Source organism: Hyla sarda, unplaced genomic scaffold (assembly GCF_029499605.1).
Source record: "Hyla sarda isolate aHylSar1 unplaced genomic scaffold, aHylSar1.hap1 scaffold_450, whole genome shotgun sequence".
NCBI lineage: Eukaryota > Metazoa > Chordata > Amphibia > Anura > Hylidae > Hyla > Hyla sarda.
The window spans coordinates 66,666-82,571 of record NW_026610463.1 but is presented as its reverse complement, the minus strand read 5'-3'; the positions used below and the strand labels follow the sequence as shown (position 1 = coordinate 82,571).

At 45.9% G+C, this 15,906-nt stretch overlaps 7 non-coding genes across 7 annotated transcripts; all 7 read left to right on the top strand.

The window, feature by feature from the left end:
• Nucleotides 1–1,717: 1,717 nt before the first annotated feature.
• LOC130335397 (U2 spliceosomal RNA) lies at nucleotides 1,718–1,908 on the top strand. The gene has a single exon (XR_008877039.1). It is a non-coding gene; the product is annotated as a U2 spliceosomal RNA (small nuclear RNA).
• Nucleotides 1,909–3,984: 2,076 nt separating this feature from the next.
• On the top strand, nucleotides 3,985–4,175 carry LOC130335435 (U2 spliceosomal RNA). The gene has a single exon (XR_008877067.1). It is a non-coding gene; the product is annotated as a U2 spliceosomal RNA (small nuclear RNA).
• A 2,092-nt stretch (nucleotides 4,176–6,267) lies between these two features.
• On the top strand, nucleotides 6,268–6,458 carry LOC130335433 (U2 spliceosomal RNA). Its single transcript, XR_008877066.1, has one exon. It is a non-coding gene; the product is annotated as a U2 spliceosomal RNA (small nuclear RNA).
• A 2,076-nt stretch (nucleotides 6,459–8,534) lies between these two features.
• LOC130335432 (U2 spliceosomal RNA) lies at nucleotides 8,535–8,725 on the top strand. The gene has a single exon (XR_008877065.1). It is a non-coding gene; the product is annotated as a U2 spliceosomal RNA (small nuclear RNA).
• Nucleotides 8,726–10,814: 2,089 nt separating this feature from the next.
• Nucleotides 10,815–11,005, top strand: LOC130335431 (U2 spliceosomal RNA). The gene has a single exon (XR_008877064.1). It is a non-coding gene; the product is annotated as a U2 spliceosomal RNA (small nuclear RNA).
• Nucleotides 11,006–13,100: 2,095 nt separating this feature from the next.
• LOC130335430 (U2 spliceosomal RNA) lies at nucleotides 13,101–13,291 on the top strand. Its single transcript, XR_008877063.1, has one exon. It is a non-coding gene; the product is annotated as a U2 spliceosomal RNA (small nuclear RNA).
• A 2,092-nt stretch (nucleotides 13,292–15,383) lies between these two features.
• Nucleotides 15,384–15,576, top strand: LOC130335404 (U2 spliceosomal RNA). The gene has a single exon (XR_008877045.1). It is a non-coding gene; the product is annotated as a U2 spliceosomal RNA (small nuclear RNA).
• Nucleotides 15,577–15,906: the final 330 nt, after the last annotated feature.

Below are 15,906 nucleotides of genomic sequence, written 5' to 3'. Positions count from 1 at the left end.
ATCGCGCCACACCCCTACCCCTTAATTCCCTGGTTGAACTTGATGGACATATGTCTTTTTTCGACCGTACTAACTATGTAACTATGTAACATAACATGGGGGGGGGGGGTCTCCTGGCTGTTCACACAGGTGTGTCATTGCTGTACATTGACCATGCATTGCTTCTGTGGTATTGCAAAGGCAAAGACAAATGCTTCCAGCCATCCATTGCACTAATGGATTGGTCATCAGCTGGCTGTCTATGTCCCGCATCAATATAGACCAAAGTACAGAGGGTTAGGCTATGCTATTGTGCACCTACCTGATGCATCAGAAGGTGCGAGGCCCTTGCTAAATTCTGTGCACAGACTTTGAGATCTATACTTTAGACTGTATCTAAACCTGCTCCAACATGGACTGACATTCTGGCCTACTTTCAGCCGATGCGACTTGTCTGTCGCTGAACAGTCGCTTTTTATGTATTCAGCACCTATGTATAATGTTGTAAAAATGCTCTAGAAGCTAAAGTCGCAGAAATGTCACACATATTTGGCCTGCAACTTTCTGTGCGACAAATTCAGACAGGAAAAATCAGTATAAATCCTTAGAAAATTATCCCCCAGTGTCTCCATCTGCTGGCGGTATTGAATAAGCATTGCTGCACTGATGGGGTATGCATTAGACGAAAAAAAAGAAGAAAAAGAAGAATAATACGCCCAGAAAAGAGGCGAAAAGGAGAAAAACGTAAAAAAACGTGAAAAAAAAGTAAGAGGAAGAGAAGGGAAAAAAAGGTGGAAATGGGTTTAAAAGTGATTTCGGCGGAGAAATATATATATATATATATATATATATATATATATATATACGCGCACACACACACATATATATAAACGTATTCTCCGTTGAGATATTGCAGCCGCTGCTGTGTCCAGGCCCAGGAGCCTTAGCACTGTGCTGTGATGTCACTCAATACCACTGACATCACTAGGTGTAAACAACATCTCTCCTTTGCTGTGTATGTGACTATGGAGCTGTTTGGTGATGTCGTCTATTATGGCCTTCATAGAAGCAACAGGAGATTGTTGCATCCATCTAGAACCCTCAGAACTACAGTGCTATGATGTCACTCACTTCCACAGGCCTTGCAGAGTGTAAACAACAACAACCCAGCTTTGTTGTGTATGTAACCATAGGGATTTGTGATGTCACCTAGAACCTTCACAGCAGCGACAGCTTTATGAGGAGCATCAGCACTGCTCTGCCTGAGCAGAACCATCACCGCCATAGGTTGTCAAATAACCCGGGTTTAACCCACACAGGTAAGTCCAATGGGGTGCAGGCATGTCCTCTATGCTTACAGCTTCCCGTGGGTGTTGGTTTGATACCGTTTGGGGACAGCCAAGGAGGCATCTGCAGGCAACAAAGGTAGGTGTGTGCTTGTGTGTGTGTTTCCTATGCAGATCCTAAGCCCAGTGTCACATGCAAGTAGGAGGAGTAAGAAGGGTTCCTGGCAAATCCGGGTTATGGATTGCATTTAAAAAGGCCCCGTGGGAGTGCAATGGGCCCCTGTCTTGCTGCTTAGCAATAATGGTATGGGTTTAGGTTCTGCTGTGTGTACTGGTGGTTGACTGCCCCCCAGCCCAGAGTGTGCATGGAAAATTGTCTGGCAGCCTCCCTGACAGCAAGCAGTGATAGTGCCCATGAAGGGCACCTTGTTGGGCCCGCCCCTTTCACGGTTATCGCTTCTCGGCCTTTTGGCTAAGATCAAGTGTAGTATCTGTTCTTATCAGTTTAATATCTGATAAGTCCCCTATCTGGGGACCATATATTAAATGGATTTTTGAGAACGGGGGCCGATTTCGAAGCTTGCTTCCGTCGCCCTATGCATTGACCCGATATGGCAGTATCTTCGGGTACAGTGCACCACCCCCTTACAGGGTTAAAAAGAAAGATTCCTACTTTCATTGCTACCTGCTTGCTGGCTAGCCCTGTGGGCCTTGCTGCTGCTGCAGCCAAAAAACAAAAGGTGGTGCTGCTGCTGCTTCTGCTGCTTCTGCTTCTGCTTGTGTCTGGCCGCTGTTGGAGCGTCCAGGCACAGGACTTCTGCTGCTGCTGACTAAATGGCCTCCTTAATTGGATCATTTGAGTAGCCAGCACACCTGTGCAGGTAGGGCATGACATGATAGGCAGCTGCCTTGATAGCGGGTGGGTGCTGAATGTTCCTAATTGACAAAATAAGATTAATGCTTATGAAGAAATATAAAATCTCATCCCTTCCCCAATATCGCGCCACACCCCTACCCCTTAATTCCCTGGTTGAACTTGATGGACATATGTCTTTTTTCGACCGTACTAACTATGTAACTATGTAACATAACATGGGGGGGGGGGGGTCTCCTGGCTGTTCACACAGGTGTGTCATTGCTGTACATTGACCATGCATTGCTTCTGTGGTATTGCAAAGGCAAAGACAAATGCTTCCAGCCATCCATTGCACTAATGGATTGGTCATCAGCTGGCTGTCTATGTCCCGCATCAATATGGACCAAAGTACAGAGGGTTAGGCTATGCTATTGTGCACCTACCTGATGCATCAGAAGGTGCGAGGCCCTTGCTAAATTCTGTGCACAGACTTTGAGATCTATACTTTAGACTGTATCTAAACCTGCTCCAACATGGACTGACATTCTGGCCTACTTTCAGCCGATGCGAATTGTCTGTCGCTGAACAGTCGCTTTTTATGTATTCAGCACCTATGTATAATGTTGTAAAAATGCTCTAGAAGCTAAAGTCGCAGAAATGTCACACATATTTGGCCTGCAACTTTCTGTGCGACAAATTCAGACAGGAAAAATCAGTATAAATCCTTAGAAAATTATCCCCCAGTGTCTCCATCTGCTGGCGGTATTGAATAAGCATTGCTGCACTGATGGGGTATGCATTAGACGAAAAAAAAGAAGAAAAAGAAGAATAATATGCCCAGAAAAGAGGCGAAAAGGAGAAAAACGTAAAAAAACGTGAAAAAAAAGTAAGAGGAAGAGAAGGGAAAAAAAGGTGGAAATGGGTTTAAAAGTGATTTCGGCGGAGAAATATATATATATATATATATATATATATATATATATATATATACGCGCACACACACACATATATATAAACGTATTCTCCGTTGAGATATTGCAGCCGCTGCTGTGTCCAGGCCCAGGAGCCTTAGCACTGTGCTGTGATGTCACTCAATACCACTGACATCACTAGGTGTAAACAACATCTCTCCTTTGCTGTGTATGTGACTATGGAGCTGTTTGGTGATGTCGTCTATTATGGCCTTCATAGAAGCAACAGGAGATTGTTGCATCCATCTAGAACCCTCAGAACTACAGTGCTATGATGTCACTCACTTCCACAGGCCTTGCAGAGTGTAAACAACAACAACCCAGCTTTGTTGTGTATGTAACCATAGGGATTTGTGATGTCACCTAGAACCTTCACAGCAGCGACAGCTTTATGAGGAGCATCAGCACTGCTCTGCCTGAGCAGAACCATCACCGCCATAGGTTGTCAAATAACCCGGGTTTAACCCACACAGGTAAGTCCAATGGGGTGCAGGCATGTCCTCTATGCTTACAGCTTCCCGTGGGTGTTGGTTTGATACCGTTTGGGGACAGCCAAGGAGGCATCTGCAGGCAACAAAGGTAGGTGTGTGCTTGTGTGTGTGTTTCCTATGCAGATCCTAAGCCCAGTGTCACATGCAAGTAGGAGGAGTAAGAAGGGTTCCTGGCAAATCCGGGTTATGGATTGCATTTAAAAAGGCCCCGTGGGAGTGCAATGGGCCCCTGTCTTGCTGCTTAGCAATAATGGTATGGGTTTAGGTTCTGCTGTGTGTACTGGTGGTTGACTGCCCCCCAGCCCAGAGTGTGCATGGAAAATTGTCTGGCAGCCTCCCTGACAGCAAGCAGTGATAGTGCCCATGAAGGGCACCTTGTTGGGCCCGCCCCTTTCACGGTTATCGCTTCTCGGCCTTTTGGCTAAGATCAAGTGTAGTATCTGTTCTTATCAGTTTAATATCTGATACGTCCCCTATCTGGGGACCATATATTAAATGGATTTTTGAGAACGGGGGCCGATTTCGAAGCTTGCTTCCGTCGCCCTATGCATTGACCCGATATGGCAGTATCTTCGGGTACAGTGCACCACCCCCTTACAGGGTTAAAAAGAAAGATTCCTACTTTCATTGCTACCTGCTTGCTGGCTAGCCAGCTAGCCAGCCCTGTGGGCCTTGCTGCTGCTGCAGCCAAAAAACAAAAGGTGGTGCTGCTGCTGCTTCTGCTGCTTCTGCTTCTGCTTGTGTCTGGCCGCTGTTGGAGCGTCCAGGCACAGGACTTCTGCTGCTGCTGACTAAATGGCCTCCTTAATTGGATCATTTGAGTAGCCAGCACACCTGTGCAGGTAGGGCATGACATGATAGGCAGCTGCCTTGATAGCGGGTGGGTGCTGAATGTTCCTAATTGACAAAATAAGATTAATGCTTATGAAGAAATATAAAATCTCATCCCTTCCCCAATATCGCGCCACACCCCTACCCCTTAATTCCCTGGTTGAACTTGATGGACATATGTCTTTTTTCGACCGTACTAACTATGTAACTATGTAACATAACATGGGGGGGGGGGGGTCTCCTGGCTGTTCACACAGGTGTGTCATTGCTGTACATTGACCATGCATTGCTTCTGTGGTATTGCAAAGGCAAAGACAAATGCTTCCAGCCATCCATTGCACTAATGGATTGGTCATCAGCTGGCTGTCTATGTCCCGCATCAATATAGACCAAAGTACAGAGGGTTAGGCTATGCTATTGTGCACCTACCTGATGCATCAGAAGGTGCGAGGCCCTTGCTAAATTCTGTGCACAGACTTTGAGATCTATACTTTAGACTGTATCTAAACCTGCTCCAACATGGACTGACATTCTGGCCTACTTTCAGCCGATGCGACTTGTCTGTCGCTGAACAGTCGCTTTTTATGTATTCAGCACCTATGTATAATGTTGTAAAAATGCTCTAGAAGCTAAAGTCGCAGAAATGTCACACATATTTGGCCTGCAACTTTCTGTGTGACAAATTCAGACAGGAAAAATCAGTATAAATCCTTAGAAAATTATCCCCCAGTGTCTCCATCTGCTGGCGGTATTGAATAAGCATTGCTGCACTGATGGGGTATGCATTAGACGAAAAAAAAGAAGAAAAAGAAGAATAATATGCCCAGAAAAGAGGCGAAAAGGAGAAAAACGTAAAAAAACGTGAAAAAAAAGTAAGAGGAAGAGAAGGGAAAAAAAGGTGGAAATGGGTTTAAAAGTGATTTCGGCGGAGAAATATATATATATATATATATATATATATATATATATATATATATATACGCGCACACACACACATATATATAAACGTATTCTCCGTTGAGATATTGCAGCCGCTGCTGTGTCCAGGCCCAGGAGCCTTAGCACTGTGCTGTGATGTCACTCAATACCACTGACATCACTAGGTGTAAACAACATCTCTCCTTTGCTGTGTATGTGACTATGGAGCTGTTTGGTGATGTCGTCTATTATGGCCTTCATAGAAGCAACAGGAGATTGTTGCATCCATCTAGAACCCTCAGAACTACAGTGCTATGATGTCACTCACTTCCACAGGCCTTGCAGAGTGTAAACAACAACAACCCAGCTTTGTTGTGTATGTAACCATAGGGATTTGTGATGTCACCTAGAACCTTCACAGCAGCGACAGCTTTATGAGGAGCATCAGCACTGCTCTGCCTGAGCAGAACCATCACCGCCATAGGTTGTCAAATAACCCGGGTTTAACCCACACAGGTAAGTCCAATGGGGTGCAGGCATGTCCTCTATGCTTACAGCTTCCCGTGGGTGTTGGTTTGATACCGTTTGGGGACAGCCAAGGAGGCATCTGCTGGCAACAAAGGTAGGTGTGTGCTTGTGTGTGTGTTTCCTATGCAGATCCTAAGCCCAGTGTCACATGCAAGTAGGAGGAGTAAGAAGGGTTCCTGGCAAATCCGGGTTATGGATTGCATTTAAAAAGGCCCCGTGGGAGTGCAATGGGCCCCTGTCTTGCTGCTTAGCAATAATGGTATGGGTTTAGGTTCTGCTGTGTGTACTGGTGGTTGACTGCCCCCCAGCCCAGAGTGTGCATGGAAAATTGTCTGGCAGCCTCCCTGACAGCAAGCAGTGATAGTGCCCATGAAGGGCACCTTGTTGGGCCCGCCCCTTTCACGGTTATCGCTTCTCGGCCTTTTGGCTAAGATCAAGTGTAGTATCTGTTCTTATCAGTTTAATATCTGATACGTCCCCTATCTGGGGACCATATATTAAATGGATTTTTGAGAACGGGGGCCGATTTCGAAGCTTGCTTCCGTCGCCCTATGCATTGACCCGATATGGCAGTATCTTCGGGTACAGTGCACCACCCCCTTACAGGGTTAAAAAGAAAGATTCCTACTTTCATTGCTACCTGCTTGCTGGCTAGCCCTGTGGGCCTTGCTGCTGCTGCAGCCAAAAAACAAAAGGTGGTGCTGCTGCTGCTTCTGCTGCTTCTGCTTCTGCTTGTGTCTGGCCGCTGTTGGAGCGTCCAGGCACAGGACTTCTGCTGCTGCTGACTAAATGGCCTCCTTAATTGGATCATTTGAGTAGCCAGCACACCTGTGTAGGTAGGGCATGACATGATAGGCAGCTGCCTTGATAGCGGGTGGGTGCTGAATGTTCCTAATTGACAAAATAAGATTAATGCTTATGAAGAAATATAAAATCTCATCCCTTCCCCAATATCGCGCCACACCCCTACCCCTTAATTCCCTGGTTGAACTTGATGGACATATGTCTTTTTTCGACCGTACTAACTATGTAACTATGTAACATAACATGGGGGGGGGGGGGTCTCCTGGCTGTTCACACAGGTGTGTCATTGCTGTACATTGACCATGCATTGCTTCTGTGGTATTGCAAAGGCAAAGACAAATGCTTCCAGCCATCCATTGCACTAATGGATTGGTCATCAGCTGGCTGTCTATGTCCCGCATCAATATAGACCAAAGTACAGAGGGTTAGGCTATGCTATTGTGCACCTACCTGATGCATCAGAAGGTGCGAGGCCCTTGCTAAATTCTGTGCACAGACTTTGAGATCTATACTTTAGACTGTATCTAAACCTGCTCCAACATGGACTGACATTCTGGCCTACTTTCAGCCGATGCGAATTGTCTGTCGCTGAACAGTCGCTTTTTATGTATTCAGCACCTATGTATAATGTTGTAAAAATGCTCTAGAAGCTAAAGTCGCAGAAATGTCACACATATTTGGCCTGCAACTTTCTGTGCGACAAATTCAGACAGGAAAAATCAGTATAAATCCTTAGAAAATTATCCCCCAGTGTCTCCATCTGCTGGCGGTATTGAATAAGCATTGCTGCACTGATGGGGTATGCATTAGACGAAAAAAAAGAAGAAAAAGAAGAATAATATGCCCAGAAAAGAGGCGAAAAGGAGAAAAACGTAAAAAAACGTGAAAAAAAAGTAAGAGGAAGAGAAGGGAAAAAAAGGTGGAAATGGGTTTAAAAGTGATTTCGGCGGAGAAATATATATATATATATATATATATATATATATATATATATATACGCGCACACACACACATATATATAAACGTATTCTCCGTTGAGATATTGCAGCCGCTGCTGTGTCCAGGCCCAGGAGCCTTAGCACTGTGCTGTGATGTCACTCAATACCACTGACATCACTAGGTGTAAACAACATCTCTCCTTTGCTGTGTATGTGACTATGGAGCTGTTTGGTGATGTCGTCTATTATGGCCTTCATAGAAGCAACAGGAGATTGTTGCATCCATCTAGAACCCTCAGAACTACAGTGCTATGATGTCACTCACTTCCACAGGCCTTGCAGAGTGTAAACAACAACAACCCAGCTTTGTTGTGTATGTAACCATAGGGATTTGTGATGTCACCTAGAACCTTCACAGCAGCGACAGCTTTATGAGGAGCATCAGCACTGCTCTGCCTGAGCAGAACCATCACCGCCATAGGTTGTCAAATAACCCGGGTTTAACCCACACAGGTAAGTCCAATGGGGTGCAGGCATGTCCTCTATGCTTACAGCTTCCCGTGGGTGTTGGTTTGATACCGTTTGGGGACAGCCAAGGAGGCATCTGCAGGCAACAAAGGTAGGTGTGTGCTTGTGTGTGTGTTTCCTATGCAGATCCTAAGCCCAGTGTCACATGCAAGTAGGAGGAGTAAGAAGGGTTCCTGGCAAATCCGGGTTATGGATTGCATTTAAAAAGGCCCCGTGGGAGTGCAATGGGCCCCTGTCTTGCTGCTTAGCAATAATGGTATGGGTTTAGGTTCTGCTGTGTGTACTGGTGGTTGACTGCCCCCCAGCCCAGAGTGTGCATGGAAAATTGTCTGGCAGCCTCCCTGACAGCAAGCAGTGATAGTGCCCATGAAGGGCACCTTGTTGGGCCCGCCCCTTTCACGGTTATCGCTTCTCGGCCTTTTGGCTAAGATCAAGTGTAGTATCTGTTCTTATCAGTTTAATATCTGATACGTCCCCTATCTGGGGACCATATATTAAATGGATTTTTGAGAACGGGGGCCGATTTCGAAGCTTGCTTCCGTCGCCCTATGCATTGACCCGATATGGCAGTATCTTCGGGTACAGTGCACCACCCCCTTACAGGGTTAAAAAGAAAGATTCCTACTTTCATTGCTACCTGCTTGCTGGCTAGCCAGCTAGCCAGCCCTGTGGGCCTTGCTGCTGCTGCAGCCAAAAAACAAAAGGTGGTGCTGCTGCTGCTTCTGCTGCTTCTGCTTCTGCTTGTGTCTGGCCGCTGTTGGAGCGTCCAGGCACAGGACTTCTGCTGCTGCTGACTAAATGGCCTCCTTAATTGGATCATTTGAGTAGCCAGCACACCTGTGCAGGTAGGGCATGACATGATAGGCAGCTGCCTTGATAGCGGGTGGGTGCTGAATGTTCCTAATTGACAAAATAAGATTAATGCTTATGAAGAAATATAAAATCTCATCCCTTCCCCAATATCGCGCCACACCCCTACCCCTTAATTCCCTGGTTGAACTTGATGGACATATGTCTTTTTTCGACCGTACTAACTATGTAACTATGTAACATAACATGGGGGGGGGGGGTCTCCTGGCTGTTCACACAGGTGTGTCATTGCTGTACATTGACCATGCATTGCTTCTGTGGTATTGCAAAGGCAAAGACAAATGCTTCCAGCCATCCATTGCACTAATGGATTGGTCATCAGCTGGCTGTCTATGTCCCGCATCAATATAGACCAAAGTACAGAGGGTTAGGCTATGCTATTGTGCACCTACCTGATGCATCAGAAGGTGCGAGGCCCTTGCTAAATTCTGTGCACAGACTTTGAGATCTATACTTTAGACTGTATCTAAACCTGCTCCAACATGGACTGACATTCTGGCCTACTTTCAGCCGATGCGACTTGTCTGTCGCTGAACAGTCGCTTTTTATGTATTCAGCACCTATGTATAATGTTGTAAAAATGCTCTAGAAGCTAAAGTCGCAGAAATGTCACACATATTTGGCCTGCAACTTTCTGTGTGACAAATTCAGACAGGAAAAATCAGTATAAATCCTTAGAAAATTATCCCCCAGTGTCTCCATCTGCTGGCGGTATTGAATAAGCATTGCTGCACTGATGGGGTATGCATTAGACGAAAAAAAAGAAGAAAAAGAAGAATAATATGCCCAGAAAAGAGGCGAAAAGGAGAAAAACGTAAAAAAACGTGAAAAAAAAGTAAGAGGAAGAGAAGGGAAAAAAAGGTGGAAATGGGTTTAAAAGTGATTTCGGCGGAGAAATATATATATATATATATATATATATATATATATATATATATATACGCGCACACACACACATATATATAAACGTATTCTCCGTTGAGATATTGCAGCCGCTGCTGTGTCCAGGCCCAGGAGCCTTAGCACTGTGCTGTGATGTCACTCAATACCACTGACATCACTAGGTGTAAACAACATCTCTCCTTTGCTGTGTATGTGACTATGGAGCTGTTTGGTGATGTCGTCTATTATGGCCTTCATAGAAGCAACAGGAGATTGTTGCATCCATCTAGAACCCTCAGAACTACAGTGCTATGATGTCACTCACTTCCACAGGCCTTGCAGAGTGTAAACAACAACAACCCAGCTTTGTTGTGTATGTAACCATAGGGATTTGTGATGTCACCTAGAACCTTCACAGCAGCGACAGCTTTATGAGGAGCATCAGCACTGCTCTGCCTGAGCAGAACCATCACCGCCATAGGTTGTCAAATAACCCGGGTTTAACCCACACAGGTAAGTCCAATGGGGTGCAGGCATGTCCTCTATGCTTACAGCTTCCCGTGGGTGTTGGTTTGATACCGTTTGGGGACAGCCAAGGAGGCATCTGCTGGCAACAAAGGTAGGTGTGTGCTTGTGTGTGTGTTTCCTATGCAGATCCTAAGCCCAGTGTCACATGCAAGTAGGAGGAGTAAGAAGGGTTCCTGGCAAATCCGGGTTATGGATTGCATTTAAAAAGGCCCCGTGGGAGTGCAATGGGCCCCTGTCTTGCTGCTTAGAAATAATGGTATGGGTTTAGGTTCTGCTGTGTGTACTGGTGGTTGACTGCTCCCCAGCCCAGAGTGTGCATGGAAAATTGTCTGGCAGCCTCCCTGACAGCAAGCAGTGATAGTGCCCATGAAGGGCACCTTGTTGGGCCCGCCCCTTTCACGGTTATCGCTTCTCGGCCTTTTGGCTAAGATCAAGTGTAGTATCTGTTCTTATCAGTTTAATATCTGATACGTCCCCTATCTGGGGACCATATATTAAATGGATTTTTGAGAACGGGGGCCGATTTCGAAGCTTGCTTCCGTCGCCCTATGCATTGACCCGATATGGCAGTATCTTCGGGTACAGTGCACCACCCCCTTACAGGGTTAAAAAGAAAGATTCCTACTTTCATTGCTACCTGCTTGCTGGCTAGCCAGCTAGCCAGCCCTGTGGGCCTTGCTGCTGCCGCAGCCAAAAAACAAAAGGTGGTGCTGCTGCTGCTTCTGCTGCTTCTGCTTCTGCTTGTGTCTGGCCGCTGTTGGAGCGTCCAGGCACAGGACTTCTGCTGCTGCTGACTAAATGGCCTCCTTAATTGGATCATTTGAGTAGCCAGCACACCTGTGCAGGTAGGGCATGACATGATAGGCAGCTGCCTTGATAGCGGGTGGGTGCTGAATGTTCCTAATTGACAAAATAAGATTAATGCTTATGAAGAAATATAAAATCTCATCCCTTCCCCAATATCGCGCCACACCCCTACCCCTTAATTCCCTGGTTGAACTTGATGGACATATGTCTTTTTTCGACCGTACTAACTATGTAACTATGTAACATAACATGGGGGGGGGGGGTCTCCTGGCTGTTCACACAGGTGTGTCATTGCTGTACATTGACCATGCATTGCTTCTGTGGTATTGCAAAGGCAAAGACAAATGCTTCCAGCCATCCATTGCACTAATGGATTGGTCATCAGCTGGCTGTCTATGTCCCGCATCAATATAGACCAAAGTACAGAGGGTTAGGCTATGCTATTGTGCACCTACCTGATGCATCAGAAGGTGCGAGGCCCTTGCTAAATTCTGTGCACAGACTTTGAGATCTATACTTTAGACTGTATCTAAACCTGCTCCAACATGGACTGACATTCTGGCCTACTTTCAGCCGATGCGACTTGTCTGTCGCTGAACAGTCGCTTTTTATGTATTCAGCACCTATGTATAATGTTGTAAAAATGCTCTAGAAGCTAAAGTCGCAGAAATGTCACACATATTTGGCCTGCAACTTTCTGTGCGACAAATTCAGACAGGAAAAATCAGTATAAATCCTTAGAAAATTATCCCCCAGTGTCTCCATCTGCTGGCGGTATTGAATAAGCATTGCTGCACTGATGGGGTATGCATTAGACGAAAAAAAAGAAGAAAAAGAAGAATAATACGCCCAGAAAAGAGGCGAAAAGGAGAAAAACGTAAAAAAACGTGAAAAAAAAGTAAGAGGAAGAGAAGGGAAAAAAAGGTGGAAATGGGTTTAAAAGTGATTTCGGCGGAGAAATATATATATATATATATATATATATATATATATATATATATATATATATACGCGCACACACACACATATATATAAACGTATTCTCCGTTGAGATATTGCAGCCGCTGCTGTGTCCAGGCCCAGGAGCCTTAGCACTGTGCTGTGATGTCACTCAATACCACTGACATCACTAGGTGTAAACAACATCTCTCCTTTGCTGTGTATGTGACTATGGAGCTGTTTGGTGATGTCGTCTATTATGGCCTTCATAGAAGCAACAGGAGATTGTTGCATCCATCTAGAACCCTCAGAACTACAGTGCTATGATGTCACTCACTTCCACAGGCCTTGCAGAGTGTAAACAACAACAACCCAGCTTTGTTGTGTATGTAACCATAGGGATTTGTGATGTCACCTAGAACCTTCACAGCAGCGACAGCTTTATGAGGAGCATCAGCACTGCTCTGCCTGAGCAGAACCATCACCGCCATAGGTTGTCAAATAACCCGGGTTTAACCCACACAGGTAAGTCCAATGGGGTGCAGGCATGTCCTCTATGCTTACAGCTTCCCGTGGGTGTTGGTTTGATACCGTTTGGGGACAGCCAAGGAGGCATCTGCAGGCAACAAAGGTAGGTGTGTGCTTGTGTGTGTGTTTCCTATGCAGATCCTAAGCCCAGTGTCACATGCAAGTAGGAGGAGTAAGAAGGGTTCCTGGCAAATCCGGGTTATGGATTGCATTTAAAAAGGCCCCATGGGAGTGCAATGGGCCCCTGTCTTGCTGCTTAGCAATAATGGTATGGGTTTAGGTTCTGCTGTGTGTACTGGTGGTTGACTGCTCCCCAGCCCAGAGTGTGCATGGAAAATTGTCTGGCAGCCTCCCTGACAGCAAGCAGTGATAGTGCCCATGAAGGGCACCTTGTTGGGCCCGCCCCTTTCACGGTTATCGCTTCTCGGCCTTTTGGCTAAGATCAAGTGTAGTATCTGTTCTTATCAGTTTAATATCTGATACGTCCCCTATCTGGGGACCATATATTAAATGGATTTTTGAGAACGGGGGCCGATTTCGAAGCTTGCTTCCGTCGCCCTATGCATTGACCCGATATGGCAGTATCTTCGGGTACAGTGCACCACCCCCTTACAGGGTTAAAAAGAAAGATTCCTACTTTCATTGCTACCTGCTTGCTGGCTAGCCAGCTAGCCAGCCCTGTGGGCCTTGCTGCTGCCGCAGCCAAAAAACAAAAGGTGATGCTGCTGCTGCTTCTGCTGCTTCTGCTTCTGCTTGTGTCTGGCCGCTGTTGGAGCGTCCAGGCACAGGACTTCTGCTGCTGCTGACTAAATGGCCTCCTTAATTGGATCATTTGAGTAGCCAGCACACCTGTGCAGGTAGGGCATGACATGATAGGCAGCTGCCTTGATAGCGGGTGGGTGCTGAATGTTCCTAATTGACAAAATAAGATTAATGCTTATGAAGAAATATAAAATCTCATCCCTTCCCCAATATCGCGCCACACCCCTACCCCTTAATTCCCTGGTTGAACTTGATGGACATATGTCTTTTTTCGACCGTACTAACTATGTAACTATGTAACATAACATGGGGGGGGGGGGGGGGTCTCCTGGCTGTTCACACAGGTGTGTCATTGCTGTACATTGACCATGCATTGCTTCTGTGGTATTGCAAAGGCAAAGACAAATGCTTCCAGCCATCCATTGCACTAATGGATTGGTCATCAGCTGGCTGTCTATGTCCCGCATCAATATAGACCAAAGTACAGAGGGTTAGGCTATGCTATTGTGCAACCTGATGCATCAGAAGGTGCGAGGCCCTTGCTAAATTCTGTGCACAGACTTTGAGATCTATACTTTAGACTGTATCTAAACCTGCTCCAACATGGACTGACATTCTGGCCTACTTTCAGCCGATGCGACTTGTCTGTCGCTGAACAGTCGCTTTTTATGTATTCAGCACCTATGTATAATGTTGTAAAAATGCTCTAGAAGCTAAAGTCGCAGAAATGTCACACATATTTGGCCTGCAACTTTCTGTGCGACAAATTCAGACAGGAAAAATCAGTATAAATCCTTAGAAAATTATCCCCCAGTGTCTCCATCTGCTGGCGGTATTGAATAAGCATTGCTGCACTGATGGGGTATGCATTAGACGAAAAAAAAGAAGAAAAAGAAGAATAATACGCCCAGAAAAGAGGCGAAAAGGAGAAAAACGTAAAAAAACGTGAAAAAAAGTAAGAGGAAGAGAAGGGAAAAAAAGGTGGAAATGGGTTTAAAAGTGATTTCGGCGGAGAAATATATATATATATATATATATATATATATATATATATATATATATATACGCGCACACACACACATATATATAAACGTATTCTCCGTTGAGATATTGCAGCCGCTGCTGTGTCCAGGCCCAGGAGCCTTAGCACTGTGCTGTGATGTCACTCAATACCACTGACATCACTAGGTGTAAACAACATCTCTCCTTTGCTGTGTATGTGACTATGGAGCTGTTTGGTGATGTCGTCTATTATGGCCTTCATAGAAGCAACAGGAGATTGTTGCATCCATCTAGAACCCTCAGAACTACAGTGCTATGATGTCACTCACTTCCACAGGCCTTGCAGAGTGTAAACAACAACAACCCAGCTTTATTGTGTATGTAACCATAGGGATTTGTGATGTCACCTAGAACCTTCACAGCAGCGACAGCTTTATGAGGAGCATCAGCACTGCTCTGCCTGAGCAGAACCATCACCGCCATAGGTTGTCAAATAACCCGGGTTTAACCCACACAGGTAAGTCCAATGGGGTGCAGGCATGTCCTCTATGCTTACAGCTTCCCGTGGGTGTTGGTTTGATACCGTTTGGGGACAGCCAAGGAGGCATCTGCAGGCAACAAAGGTAGGTGTGTGCTTGTGTGTGTGTTTCCTATGCAGATCCTAAGCCCAGTGTCACATGCAAGTAGGAGGAGTAAGAAGGGTTCCTGGCAAATCCGGGTTATGGATTGCATTTAAAAAGGCCCCGTGGGAGTGCAATGGGCCCCTGTCTTGCTGCTTAGCAATAATGGTATGGGTTTAGGTTCTGCTGTGTGTACTGGTGGTTGACTGCCCCCAGCCCAGAGTGTGCATGGAAAATTGTCTGGCAGCCTCCCTGACAGCAAGCAGTGATAGTGCCCATGAAGGGCACCTTGTTGGGCCCGCCCCTTTCACGGTTATCGCTTCTCGGCCTTTTGGCTAAGATCAAGTGTAGTATCTGTTCTTATCAGTTTAATATCTGATACGTCCCCTATCTGGGGGACCATATATTAAATGGATTTTTGAGAACGGGGGCCGATTTCGAAGCTTGCTTCCGTCGCCCTATGCATTGACCCGATATGGCAGTATCTTCGGGTACAGTTGCACCACCCCCTTACAGGGTTAAAAAGAAAGATTCCTACTTTCATTGCTACCTGCTTGCTGGCTAGCCAGCTAGCCAGCCCTGTGGGCCCTTGCTGCTGCTGCAGCCAAAAAACAAAAGGTGGTGCTGCTTCTGCTGCTTCTGCTTCTGCTTGTGTCTGGCCGCTGTTGGAGCGTCCAGGCACAGGACTTCTGCTGCTGCTGACTAAATGGCCTCCTTAATTGGATCATTTGAGTAGCCAGCACACCTGTGCAGGTAGGGCATGACATGATAGGCAGCTGCCTTGATAGCGGGTGGGTGCTGAATGTTCCTAATTGACAAAATAAGATTAATGCTTATG